At 43.6% G+C, this 12,970-nt stretch overlaps 1 non-coding gene and 1 pseudogene across 1 annotated transcript; both read right to left on the minus strand.

The window, feature by feature from the left end:
- Nucleotides 1-12,394, minus strand: part of LOC101615172 — an 84,809-nt pseudogene extending 72,415 nt beyond the window's left edge.
- LOC123455476 lies at nucleotides 4,890-5,104 on the minus strand. The gene has a single exon (XR_006633940.1). It is a non-coding gene; the product is annotated as a small nucleolar RNA U3 (small nucleolar RNA).
- Nucleotides 12,395-12,970: the final 576 nt, after the last annotated feature.

A 12,970-nucleotide genomic window follows, 5' to 3' on the forward strand; every position in this document is an offset into this window, starting at 1 on the left:
GAAGAAACCATAGGGTATGATGTGAGAAATCATTCAAAGCAGTTATTGTACATAAAAAGTCCTTTTTCTTTCTTTCTTTCTTTCTTTCTTTTTTTTTTTTTTTTTTTTGAGGTAGGGTCTCACTCTAGCCCAGGCTGACTTAGAATTCACTATGTAGTCTCAGGGTAGCCTCAAACTCTTGGAGATCCTCCTACATCTGCCTCTCAAGTGCTGGGATTAAAGGCATGTGCCACCTTGCCTGGCCCCCATAAAAGACATTTTTAAAAACAATTATTTATTTATTTATTTATTTATTTATTTATTTATTTATTTGAGAGAGAGGCAGAGAAAAAGAGACAATGGGCACACCAGGGCCTCCAGCAACTGCAAAGAAACTCAAGACATGTGCACTACTTTGTGCATCTGGCTTACATGGTTCCTGGGGAATTGTACCAAGGTCCTTTGGTTTTGCAGGCAAATGCCTTAACCACTAAACTATCTCACCAGCCCAAAAAGGTGTTTTAACCAATAGCAATTTTAGCAATGCAGATGAAATATGCAAGACTATACTAGATTTGGCATAACCTAGCATCTCCCTTCAACTGCCCATGGTTGAGCTATAGAGGGGGAAATCTGTGTTTTGCATTTCATGTTGAATCCTGGGATGAGAGCAGAATCAAATTATCTTACTGCACTATCTGATTACAGAATAATGTGGCATTTAACAGCAGCGAGAAGGAGGAGCAAGAGAGAGAGAGGGAGGAGATAAAGACTGGGAAAGACACTGAGTAGCTCTTACAGTTTTAAAAGAAACAGACAATGAGTTTATGGAGCGAGAAAGGGTTTCCATGGATCCCAATTTCCAGCATATAGCAGATTTCAATGATAAGTTTATTAAGAAGTTTGATAGGAGTTAGATATTTTTGTGCTCCTTTTTCATTAAGAAGAGAATTGAGGGACTAGGGAGATGGCTTAGCAGTTAAAGGTACTTGCTTGCAAAGCCTGACAGCCTAGGTTCAAATCCCCAGTACCACATAAAGCTAGATGCACAAAATGGCACATGTATCTGAAGTTCATTTGCAGTGGCAGGAGGTCCTGGCAAGCTCATTCTCATTCATATTTTCTCTCTCTCTCTCTCCCTCTTTTTCTCTCTCTCCATGCAAATTAATAAACACTATTAAAAAAAAAAAAAGAAACCTTGTCATGAAGGTGAAGAAACAAGGAGACTTGAGGTTGTTCTCTGATCACACATGCCATGGCATGTGCACACCCACACACACCAATTTTAAAAAAAAGAAGAAGAAAAGAGTTGAGTGGTCAACTATGGTCAGTGGCCTCGTGGGTCTTGAAGAAACCAATGGAAGAAACTCCTCCCAGGATAGACTCCCACGTGACCTGACCTTACAAGAGACATGTCTCCTCTAGCCAGGTCAGATGGTGACACCCAGAGATAGGTGACAGTGGCAAGTGTCCCAGGGTTTCAAAACAAAACTTGATCTACTAATGACCCCAAAGTTTTTCTAGTGGCCATCCCCACAGCCATCAAAGACTGAACAGCAGCAAAAGCCCACTGCAAGAAACACAATTAGAAAGTGTAGAGAATAATTTCTGTGCACTTCTGTTAATCCTATGAGACTCTTTTTTTTTAATTTTTATTTATTTATTTATTTGAGAGTGACAGACACAGAGAGAAGGACAGATAGAGGGAGAGAGAGAGAATGGGCGCGCCAGGGCTTCCAGACGCGTGCGCCCCCTTGTGCATCTGGCTAACGTGGGACCTGGGGAACTTAGCCTCGAACCGGGGTCCTTAGGCTTCACAGGCAAGCGTTTAACCGCTAAGCCATCTCTCCAGCCCCCTATGAGACTCTTCACTATCATTATTACTTTCTAGGAGTAACTTACAATGCCTTTGAATTAAATTGATGTTCTTCTTCCTTATCCCCATGTATGAGCAAAGCCACAAATAGGATGACAGTCATTAGTCACTCTCTTGATGAGGTCATATCCCACTGCAAAGACAGCATAGTCACTCTGTGATGCATGACATAGGACTCTGTCTTTACTGACTACAATGAAAAACACTCTTCTAAATGTGCCTATCTTTTAAGTCTTTTAATAGTAAATCAAAAAATGAACAGAAAATAAATGCCAGGAGCAGAGGCACATGTCTTTAATCCCAGCACTGGGGAGGCAGAGGTAGAAGGATCACTGTGAGTTTGAGGCCACCCTGAGACACATAGTGAATTCCAGATCAGCCTGAGAGCTGGAGTGAGAATCTACCTCAAAAAAAGAAAAAGAAAGAAAGAAAGAAAGAAAGGAAGGAAGGAAGGAAGGAAGGAAGGAAGGAAGGAAGGAAGGAAGGAAGGAAGGAAGGTAGAGGGTTGGAGAGATGGCTTAGTGGTTAAGGTGCTTGCCTGTGAAGCCAAAGGATATACATTCAACTCTCCAGGTCCCACATAAGCCAGATGCACAGTGACACAAGTATGTAAGGTCACACATGTAAGCAAGGGGCACGCACACATCTGGAGTTCCCTTGCAGTGGATGGAATCCCTGGTGTGCCAATTTTCATTCTCTCTCTCTCTTCTTGCATAAAAAGGCAGTCTGTAGGGTTTGCCTCAAAAAAAGAAAGAAAGAAAGAAAAAAAGAAAGAAGGAAGAGAAATGAGGGCTGGAGAGATGGCTTATGGCTCAGTAGTTACAGGTACTTGCAAAGCTTTCCAGCTCAAGTTTAATTCCTCAGCACTCACATATAAAACCAGATGCACAAGGAAGTGCTTGTATCTGGCGTTCATTTGCAGTGGTAACAGATCCTGGTACACCCATACTCATATTCTCTTTCTTTCTCTCCTCACAAATAAATTTTAAAAGAATTAAAAGAAGCAGCATAATTGAAAGGAACAGAAATGATAAACTCTTAAAATGCAAAGAAAACAAATAGCTCATGATCAGTTAAGAAAATCAAATTAAACTCATAACCTCACAGCCCTCCCATTGACAGTACACGGAAGAGCATAAGGCCTTTTGTTCTAGTAATGTCCACGTTAATAAATAAACAAATAAATAAATAACACAAATTCCTTCAAGTTAAAAGAAAGTAAGGGGAGGGAGGGGAGGAGAGAAAGAAGGAAGGCTGGTTGGTTTTCAGAGAAGTCAAGGTGGGAACACTCAGTGAATGGCTAATCTCCAGGTACAGGCAACACTAAATGCCATACTTCTAGAAGAATGAAGGAGCCCAGAGATGCGGGATTTGGGGTCCAGAGAAGGAGTAAAATCCATAAAGATGCAGGAGGTCCCAGCCCTGTGGACTTCAACTTTTGGGTCTTGATCCAACTTAGCTAAGCATTGAAAACATGGACTTTGAGAAGGGTTCATTATTAATTGTAAGGTTTATTTTAGGGAGAGTTAGGGTCCAAAGGGAAGACTAGCAGGCAGTCCAAGCCAAAAGGCGGTTCTCCTGCTGGGAAGGGGGAGGAGAGACAGAGAAATGCCCCTCAAGTAGGGAAAGGTCCCCAAGGAGGAAGCCTCTGGAGCAGGACTTACACACTGGAAAGAAGACCGTGGGTGTCCAAGCCAAAAGCCCCCCTCACATAGGAAAGGGCTCAGAGCTTAAAGAGGTGACCAAACAGCAACGCATCCAAACAAAGTGCACGGGCAAAGCAAGCAGGGAGACAGCCAGGCAGAAAGAAACCCGCCCCTGCCCAGCTGAGAAGGGACAAAGAAACGTGTTCAGACCAATACAGAGCACAAGAAAGGACAGAGACTCCTTTTTTAAGACCAAACATCCAGTGAGAATGAGCCTCGCCTTTAGACTCAGGTCGGTAGGGGAGAGACCTGATTGGTTGGTGGACTCAAGAGGCTGACTCGGGAGGGGTCCGCTCACAGGTGTGCTAAGGTGAGGAAGAAACAGGAGGCCACCGCTGCTGAGCAGTTGCTTGAAGCCATCTTGGATGAGGCAAGATCGGCTACAGGTTCTAATCCTGCAAGCACAGGCAAGGTGACATGCATGTTCTCCTTGGGCCTCTGTCCTTGGCTCACTGCCTACAAAAAAAAAAAAAAATCATTTTGCAAAGCCAGGTGTGGTAGCCCACGCCGTTAATGCCAGCACTTGGGAGGCTGAGGTAGGAAGGAGGTGTTTGGGCTCGAGACCACCTTGAGGCTACGTAGTGAATGTTAGGTCAGCCTGGGCTAGAGTGAGAACCTTCGCCGAAAAACCAGAAAAAAGAAGCCACCTTGCTTCAGTTAAAACATCAGTGTTGTAGAGATGGCTTAGTGGTTAAGGCATTTGCCTGCAAAGCCAAAGGATCCCTGTTCTTTAGGACCCACATAAGCCATATGCATAAGGAGGCACATGCATCTGGAGTTCATTTTCAGTGGATGGAGGTCCTGGCGTTGGTTCGTGCACATGCTCTCTCTCTCCTTCTTTCTCACTCATAAATAAATTAATTAATTAAATAAACATTAAAGTCATGTGACCATAGTGCTAGGAATTCTCTGTTACCCTCTTCAGGACCTGCACGAAGATAGCACCTTCCAGAACTGTTTCTAAGTCATCTTTTCATTCAATGCCAGTCATTTTCCTATTATGATTGTTTTTCTTAAGGTATTAACTACTTTTAACTGTATCTAATTACTAATATAGCAATTATAAAATATAACTAGACTTCTATAGTTTTTATAATTTTCTTTTAAGATGAAATGTTGCAAAAACTTAGAACACTGCATACTGATATTCCTTTTCTTACATTAAAATTATATTATATCAATAAATGTTAATTATATTTATCGTTTTGATATGCACATATATATTCATATGTATTTACATGCACATACTTTAAACATCACAGACCACTTTTAGGCAATTCACATTAGTGCACGTGAATTCATTTTTCCTCTCTCTCTATATATATATCTCCACTCAGACTGCATTCTCTCCCTCTAACTCTCCCAAAGGGAGAGAAGAGTGATCATCAATGGTCATGGGCAGTTGAACAAAACAATACCCCACACCAACTTCACACTCAGGACAGAACACTGCACTTCCTTGTCGTGGTTTCCAGTACTCCACACAGTCACAGAAACCTCTCTAGTAAACAACTACAGAAATAATCCCTGAAAGTATAGTCTTCAAAAAGAATTTTACATCTATTATTTCTACCATATTTTCTTATAAAAGAAATTTACATTTCATTTTTCACATAACTTGAGGCTACAGTAATCCAAAACAAAGGCATGTTTTGTTAGCCACCTAGACAATCTGTTTAAAAAAAGCAGGCAGGTATACTCCCTTTCACAGCAGAGGTCTTTTCCCAGTCTAGTGTTAGGGTGTGAATGTGAAACATTGCCCCATCACCTCCTGTTTTGAATGCTTGTTCCCCAACTGGTAGAATCTTTAGGATGTGGGGCATGACTGGAATAGGTCACGGAGGGTAGGCCTTCAAAAATGCCCAGCCCCTTGTTCAGGCCTCAATTTCTACTTCCTGATTGTCCTGATCTGTTGAAACACGATGCACTTCTTCCACATGTTGCTGCTGTGGACAGAACTGAATGACCATGCCTTCCCCTCTGTGATAGATTAGACCCTCTGGAGCAAGGAGACATAGATTCAGCTTCCTTTCAGTTGTTTCTGTCAGGTACCGCGGTTACAACAATGTAAAGGTAAATAATACTGAAAATTTTGTATCAGAGAAGTGGGGTCATTGCTGTGACCAAACCTGAGCATGTGCTTGTTAGGCCTTTGGAACTGGTCTACAGGAGGTATGATCTAGAGAAGTATGGAAAAGCTGCAAGTTCCATCCAGTGGTGAATCTAGTGATGTCAGAAGACAAGAATGCTTATAGAAATATGAACAATGAAGGCCAGGCTCATGAAGTTTCATATGGAAATAAAGACTCTTGGAACTGGACTAGAGGCTGATCATATACATTCTGATTTCCTGGGTCCTCAAACTTTGAGTGTGTCTCACTCAGGTGAATCAGGTTTGAGACTGGCTGTTTGAGTGAGATATTCCTCATAGCCTTATGTGTTTTGAATACTTGGTCCCTAGCTGCTGACCATTAGGAAAGAGGGATCTTCCTGGAGGCAGAGTAGGTGTGTTACTAGACGTAGGCTTTGGGTAGATATGACTCAGCAATTCCTTGCCACAGTTAGCCCATTCTTGCTGCTTCCTGCCAGCTGCTGTGGTAAGACGTGATACCCAGCCTCTGCTCGTGCCGTGATGAAGCTTCCCCTTGAGACTCTAAGCTGAAACAAGCCATTCCCTCCTATGTGCGCTGCTTTTGTCTGGGTGTTCTGTCCCACCAAGGAGCTGATTCACTACAACAGAGATATAGAGGACTAGAAATGAATTTCTTCTTGGGCCCAAGATTTTTATTTAATGCCAGGAGAGAGTGGTGGGATCTGATATGAAAGAGAAAGAAATTTCAAAACCCCAGGAGAAGAGAAAGAACAAGTTTTAAGAGAGGGGAAACAGCACACTGTGAGGCAAGGCCCCTGCATGGAGCATGACGAAGGTGGTGGCATGGGGGGGGGTGGTGACCTCTCCTCTTAGCCCCAGTATATTGGGGCTTCTTTAATTACCATGCCAGCAGGTGTGGGAATTTCAAAGCCCCAGACTTGGTCTGAGAATATCTGTTGGGAGAGGGGGAGAGGAGAAGCTCTCTCAGAATCTGACATTTCTAGCCCCTTTGTTTACAAACAAAGAAAGAACAGAGAGAAAGAGTCATAGGAGTGATGGAGGGGAAAACTTGATGGGACTATGGGGCAATGTGAGCATGTCTCTAACTGCTTAATGCTAGATTGGAGCAGCTCCCCATCTCAGCCCATCTGATAATTCTGCATCAAGAAAATAACAATGTCTGTTTGTCATGCTGAGGGTGATCTGAATGGGTTAAGTTAGCAGACAGGTTAGAGAGGTGCATAAAGATGAATATAAGGATCAAAATGGTTATTGAGAAGGTAACAACTGGTATGATACTCAGGAGGAATTTTAAATCACTTGAAATGGGATCTGCCGAAGTAAATTGTGTCAGTTAAATGGGAGAGCTAATGACAGAACTGGCACATGCAGAGCAGTGTTCATATTTATGATGCTCGAAGGCAAAAACAAAACAAAACCAGCTCAGTAAAAGTGAGCTCTGGCATACAAAAGAATGATTTGACCCTGTAGGAAGTAAACGGGGTCTCATGCTCAGCTCTAGTCCAAAACAGACTATGTCTAGACCTATAACCCAAAACAGAAGGTGTCTCAGGTTGTCACAGAAATGTCAAGTCACATATGGAGGAAGACAGGGCACCAGCTACTTTCAAAGGCTGATCGCCTAAGGTAACTTGGGCTCAGAAACTTTGACATTTTGTACATTTGACGAATTTCCATCTTTGATAGGAGGTATATTCCTAGACTCTGCTGTAGATGGGGCTAGATAAGCAAGAAGGCAGCGATTTAAGGGGAGAGAGGGAGGATGGGGGGAGAATGATTAACGGAGATGCCATCAAAGAAACTCTTGCATTACATTAATCTATTAGCCATTACAATCTGAGTCATCATTCATATATGTAATTTTTCCATATCTGACCTGACATTTACATGGAACACATAATAGGAGTATTCTATCTAAACTTGAAAGCAGTAAATAACATCACACGGCCTTTTCAGCCACAGGGATAACAGACCCTAAGAGTAAGCCTTCCTAGCAATAAAGGGCACAATTTGCCAAACATGAAATGTGATGCTTGGCTCAAAAAGGAATCATGTAAGCTGAGGCTCCAAGAAGAAGCCACACTTGTATTATTAGAAGGCCAATAACTGACTTCAGCAGTTGTGGCAAGTTGAAAGATTGCAGATCCAGAGCCCAAATTAGCTTGGGCTAAAACCAAGCTAGCCTATCATCTTTCTTAGTGTATGACTTAACCTCTCAGTGGCCATCCAAGACAGTCCCTTGCTCTGGATTATACTGCATATTCCTTTTAGGCTAGACCGATGCATGAAACTGTTTGCTTCCTGTGGGGTACAAATACCAGAGCTCACTTTAACTAAGTTTTTTTTGTCTACCTTCTATCATCATGAGTGTGAACACTTCTCTGAAATGCCAGCTCTGGCCTTTTCTTACCCACTTAACACACAACATTCATTTTAGCAGATCCATTTCCAAATTATTTAAATATTTCTTCTGGGTCTCATACCTGTTCTTACTCCCTGAATGACCATTTTGATTCTTATATCCATGGGCCTTGCTCTGCCGCATCTGATAATTTATTCAGACCACCCCCGGCATTCCATATGGACATCTTCAGCCTCCTCATGCAGGAGCACTCAAAGACACCCCAAGATGGGGAGAACTCCCGACCCTGTGATGGCACAACTCACCACAAAGCAGTTAGAGAGAAGATCACACTACCCATCACTCTATGAGGCTCTCCCCGCACAATCCCCTTTCTTATGAAGTTATCTCTCACTTTCTCTCTCTCCACTTCTCTATGTAGATAAAAATGCTGGAAATGTTAGGATTCAAGAATGCTGCTCCCTGCCCCTCTCAACAGCTATTCTCAAAGTGACTCTGTGTTAGATTTCCGGAAAGCTGCCCTTCCCATCTACCCCTTCCAATAGGTATGCCCAGGAGCACAGTAACCCCTGTCTACTGTTAAGGAAATGGACTAAGGCTTGCTCCTCCAGGTCCTGGATGAGAATTGAGACCTCTTCCCAGCCACTACCTGTGACCCTGGAGGGGATGTGGCAAACCAAACCTCACTTCCCTGAAGGAGATTCTGCTGGCACTCCAGAGAACCCTAATAGGTGGTCAGGAAAAGAATGCCCCACCAAACACAAATGCTTGAGTCACCCGAAGTCACAGATGCTCAATCCCTTTCCCTCTTAATGCAGTTCTCACCAGTCCACATCTTGAAAGTCTTCTAAAATCTCCTTCTGCCCCTTACTCGGGGTTCTGGGGCTCCCAGCCCTTCTGCTTTGGATCTCACCAGTCTCACCTGGCATGCCAAACCTCCATTCTGCTTTGTTTCTCTCCTTGCAGTACATAAAACCTGGGGCCCAAGAAACTTTCCAGTCCTCTCTTAGGAACCAACCTGACAGTCTAGGATTTTGGAATTACCTACTGCAACAGGAGTGTTGGGGTTCCTTACCATTTTACCAATAAATTTGGGGTGTTCTCAGATCCTTGTCTTATATATAACCCATAGACCAGAGGTTAAGACTTAGAGAGATTTTACTAGTTTAAGAGAAGGAAAACGAAGAAAGTGCGGAGAATTCCTGCCATGTGGAGGATAGGGGAGGGTAGAGAGCCCACGTGGGAGTCGGGTGCCCCTTCCTGTCAGCCCAAAGGGGCTGAGGCCAAGAGCAGGGACCTGGAAGCTCAGAAGTGAATGGCAGAAAGAGGCCTTGCCCAGTTGGCAAGGATCTATTTATAATCTTATTGTGGCAGGCACTGCCCTCAGGCTCAGGCGAGTCTGAGAGAGAGCTGATTGGTCTGGGCTGAGGGAGTGAGTAAGAAGCAGAGAGAGTTGACTGCATGAGGCTGGATCAGATGCTGAACTCTGAACCTGTTGAGGCAGGCAGGTGCTGTGACATCTCTTTGGTTTCCCACTTGGGCCCTCTTCCGACTGGCCACCGGAGAACAAAGCTGCCTGACTAATTACCCACCCCCTTACTCTCTCCCCCCTCCCCCTCCCATCTCTTTGCCCTCCTGCTGATTCTCTCTCCCCTCCCAACAGCCTCCTGTCTGCTCTCACACACAATCTGACCTGATCTATCCTTACTGAAGGCTGTAGCTCTTAGTACCTGCCTCCTCCACCAAGTCTAGAGACAGATTGCAGAAGGAGATAGATGTATTCGTCTGGGCTTGGGGAAAATGAGGCAGAGATCATGCACCTCACATGACAGCACTCCCCATTTTGCAAAGGGAAGTAGACTCAGGGTTTCTATGGATGGAAGATTCCCATATCTGCAGGGTTTCTCTGTTCTTCCATGGAAAAGCCCTTTGATCTTCCCCAGGCATATTCTTTGAAGGGTTTGTAGGAGGAAGCACTCTCCATTTGGAACTCTCCTTCAGGTCAGCCTTCCTAATAACATCTCAATTTTGCGAGAGAAAACAGTCATCAGCAAAAGGGGGAAGGGTAGGATTGAGTGTTTCTCCCAAGCACCACGGAGGGCAGACTGCTGTACAAGCTCAGGCGAAGGGAAGGTGAGCTCGTCAAGATTCTGTTTTATTCCAAAAATCAAAGCCCAGCAAAGCTAAAGCTATTCCTTCCACTTAAGGCACAGCTCTGCCTTTGTAATTTGTTGCTTTTTTAAAATTTTCTCTCAGTAATTCCTAGGACATTTTGTTACACCATGTATGCTTTTGTCTTCTTTCCCCTATGTCCCTTAAAACCTCTTTTGGGGATGGGGAAGATTGTGCAGAGGCCAAAGGCACTTGCTTGCAAAGTTTGCTGGCCAGAGTTTGATTCCTCAGTACTCATGTAAAACCAAATACACAAAGTGGCACATGTATCTGGAGTTTGTCTGCAGTGACTAGAAGCTCTTGGATGCCCATCTCTCTCTACTCACAAATAATTTAAAAAAAAAAAAACAACTCTGTTTCCCCTCTCATACCCCCTTTCTAGTTTCATGATCTATGCCCACAATCACACCCATATATTAAAAAAAAATCTAGAATCCTCATATCAGAGTAAAACATGCATTATTTATCTTTCTGAGTCTGGGTTACCCTGCCTAATATGATAATTTCCCATTTGTAAACCGAAGTGTCTAGAAACTAGCTACACTTACTTGGAATATTCTGCAAGACTATCAACTGATTAGAATTTCAATATGGAGAGATTGGAATGATGATATCCATGGCTAAGTGATCTCAGGCTATTTTAGTTCCTATGATGGTGAATTAGTATCCTCTATGTCTGACCTAATATCCTGTGAACAAATGAGGCCTTAGAAATGTATAAACAGACATCCTAGCTTTCACAAGATAGCATCTGAGACCAACAGCAGAGATTTCTCTGCTTTGCTGTCAGCCACAAACCTGATGTTTCTGCCAATGTGTTTACAGAGTGGAGAGAGAGAGAGAGACAGAAAGAGAGAGAATGGGCTTGCCAGGGCCTCTAGCCACACTACAAATGAAGTCCAGACACATGCACCACCTTGTGCATCTGGCTTTACGAGGATACTGAGGGTTCAAATCTGGGTCCTTTGACTTTGCTGGCAAACACCTTAAGCAGTAGGCAAGCTCTCCAGCCCCCACAGGTGAAACATCTCTTAACACTAACTATACTGCTACTTCATCTTCTTATTTGGTCTTGATATTTCTTGCAGTTAATGGTCCTTTTCCTCAAGTGTGACTGTAACTTCAAGCAAAGAATAGGACCAGCTACTGTCTCTTAGGAGGAGCTGGGAATTTGGCAGATTCTTTGCCCTGTGTATGTAATCCTTTGCACATTCTGGGTTATGAATTAATATTAATAATTTGAAATTAATCTATCACTCTTTTTAAAAAAATGTAGAGACATGGGCTGGAGAGATGATCTAGTAGTTAAGGCAAACAGAGCAGATAGTAACAAAAATTATGTGGTTATATTTGATATGTTGAAAACAGAATTATTGGGGAAAGAGGTAAAATTCAGATTGAATTGCATTCTCTCTTGTTATAGGGGATCCCTACAGTTTCCATTAATAAAGTTGAAGGGTTTTTCTTTTTTTTTTTTTAACAGAATGTAGGTTTCCAATTTTGATAGTCATGGCTCCCTGTCTTACTCGTTTCAGACAAGAAATCATTCCATAGACCAATGGCCACCTCATTTTGTATGGGTCACTGAGCAGTGGGCCCGCAGTAAGAATCCTTCATCCAGGCTGCCAGGAGCTGGCGCTCTGCATGTGAAAGCTCAGGCTGCATTCTCTTGAATCATCTCAAGCTCTCTCCCCCAGCCCCATGAGGAGCCTGGTGTGCTTACAGGTATCATATTACCTATTTCCAGAGCAGTAAATCCGGAAGTGGACAAAGTAAACGAGAAATGTCATCCGCGTGGCTGCTTTTTCCAGGAGGCAGACTGGAGGCAGGATTCATGCCTCTCCACCTCCAAGTCCAATACTAAGGAACAGGCGTGTGAGAAAACTCCTGAGACACAAACCTACACCAAAACTCCAAGATTTCAACGATAGTTAATTTGTCCATGAACTTCAACCACATGTAAAATGTGATCAACGTCTACCTTAACCGCACATTCCTCCGTCCTGGGCTTCCATTAGATTATTACAGCGGCAGTAGCAGAAGGCACGTTCAAGCCCTTCTACTTCCTCGCTGTACTTTGGTGTCAACTGCTGTTTGTTCTCCACACACGACGTGATCCCTGTCCTGGGGCAGAGTACGCCTTGGTCTGGCAGCCACGGAGAACTGACTGAACAGAACAAGGCCATGGCAGCCAGGTCTATGACAACGTTAATGGAGCTGCTGACATCCCTTACTAGAAGTGATGCTGGAGAGAGAGCTTGGGATTAGAACACCCACGCCAGAGGCCCTGTTTTATATCCACTTTAGCAAGAAACTGAGAACACAGACTCAGAGAAGGGTAAATCATGAGCTTTTTAAAAATTTATTTGAGAGCGAAGCAGAGAGAGAGAGAGAGAGAGAGAGAGAGAGAGAGAGAATGGGTATGCCAGGGCTTCTAGCTGCTGCAAACGAGCTCCAGACGCATGGGCCACCTTGTGCATCTGGCTTACGTGGGTACTGGGGAATGTGGGTGCTGAGGACTTGAACCTAGGTCCTTTGGCTTTGCAGGCAAGCATCTTAACCACTAAGCCATCTCTACAGGCTGTTTTTTTTTTTCTTTTTTTTTTTTAATTTATTTAAGTTAAGGTAGAGGGCAAGTAAAACAGGAAAGCCTCCAAATTTAAAGACAATTTCCCCGTGGCTGGGAAGGGTGAGGAAAGCCGGAGGACTTCTCCCAGCCCTAGCGAAAGGCCTCCGCGTCTGAGGAAGGCTCACACACGTGC

Source organism: Jaculus jaculus, chromosome 16, assembly GCF_020740685.1.
Source record: "Jaculus jaculus isolate mJacJac1 chromosome 16, mJacJac1.mat.Y.cur, whole genome shotgun sequence".
NCBI lineage: Eukaryota > Metazoa > Chordata > Mammalia > Rodentia > Dipodidae > Jaculus > Jaculus jaculus.